The 1440-nt window shown below is 44.7% G+C and overlaps 1 pseudogene across 1 annotated transcript; it reads right to left on the bottom strand.

Moving 5' to 3' along the window:
• Nucleotides 1-217: 217 nt before the first annotated feature.
• LOC111545648 lies at nt 218-836 on the bottom strand (annotated as a pseudogene). Its single transcript, XR_003307344.1, has one exon. The product of XR_003307344.1 is annotated as an ATP synthase subunit O, mitochondrial pseudogene (transcript).
• Between the last annotated feature and the right edge of the window lie 604 nt (nt 837-1440).

Consider the following 1440-nt stretch of genomic DNA (forward strand, 5'->3'; position numbering starts at 1 on the left):
CCTGACCTCAAGTGATCCATCCACCTCAAGCCTCCCAGAGTGCTGGGAAAAAAGGCATGAGCTACCATGCCTGGCCAAAAAGTAGAAATTTGAAGGGCTAAAGATTATTGTTAATTATTTTGTCCAAGTAGTATTTTTATTATTTTTTCTGTTCCAGAAGCCTTTTATTGTTGCTCCAAGTTTAAGAATTTTCAATGATGGCAGAAAATCAACACTTTTAGACAACATCTTGCATAGCCCTGCTCACCTTCTGAATCTTGGTCTTGGCAGACATGTCAACATTTCTTTCCAATGCGCACAATCATTCCACCTATGATTGACAGATCAGTCTTACCCTCCAATTTCAATACTTGGCCTTGACTGAGGAATCTCCTGAAGAGATTTAGAATTAGAGAATTAGAATTCTCTAATTCAGAGAGTGTGGCTTCCTCTAAAGGAGATGCAGTGGCCGCTGTGCAAGGTACCTCTCCACGGTGGACACTCATCATGGTAGAAAAGGCAGAAACGACTCTTTGGGTATTGCTTCAGTGACTATGTTCAGCAAGCAAATTGATCGGGGTCTTGAGGGAAGAGAACGTCTCTTTGGCTGTGATGTCATTTAGGCTTTTCACTTTAAAGGAACGCTTCACATAGGGATTCAAAATAGAAGCAGCCACTTTGGGTTCCTTCAGGATTTGTGCTATTCTCAACAGCTCCTTTTCTACTTGCTCCAGCTTATTCTGTTTCGATGCAGCAGAATGAAGAGCCATGGATAGCAACCTTCAATACTGTATACCTGAACAGGAGGCCTCACAGGCTTGGCAATGGTCTGACCACAGATGTACTGAAGCATTGCACCTGCAGGGAGAGCCTAGGCACTGCTGGAGGGTGGCCATCATCTCCCGGGCACCTTTTTACTATTTTTTAATTATAGAAGTAATACATAGGCTGGGTGTGGTGGCTCACACTTATAATCCCAGCACTTTGGGTGGCAGAGGTGGGAGGATTGCTTGAGCCCAGGGCACCATAGCAAGATGCTGTCTCTATAAAAAATACAAAAATTAAGGCCAGGTGTTGTGGCTCATGCCTGTAATCCCAGCACTTTGGGAGGCCAAGGTGGGTGGATCACTTGAGGTCACAAGTTCAAGACCAGCTTGACCAATATGGTGAAACCCTATTTCTGCTAAAAATACAAAAATTAGCTAGAAGCGGTGGCATGTGTCTGTAGTCCTAGCTACTCGGGAGGCTGAGACAGGAGAATTGTTTGAACCTGGGAGGCAGAGGTTGCAGTGAGCCAAGATCGTGCCACTGCACTCCAGCCTAGGTGACAGAGTAAGACTCCATCTCAAACAAACGAACAAACAAAGCAAATATAAAAATTATCCAGTCATGGTGGTGCATGTCTATAGTCCCAACTACTCGGGAGGTTGAGGTAGAAGGATTGCTTGAGCCCATGAGGTC

This window comes from Piliocolobus tephrosceles, chromosome 11, assembly GCF_002776525.5.
Source record: "Piliocolobus tephrosceles isolate RC106 chromosome 11, ASM277652v3, whole genome shotgun sequence".
Taxonomy (NCBI): Eukaryota; Metazoa; Chordata; class Mammalia; order Primates; family Cercopithecidae; genus Piliocolobus; species Piliocolobus tephrosceles.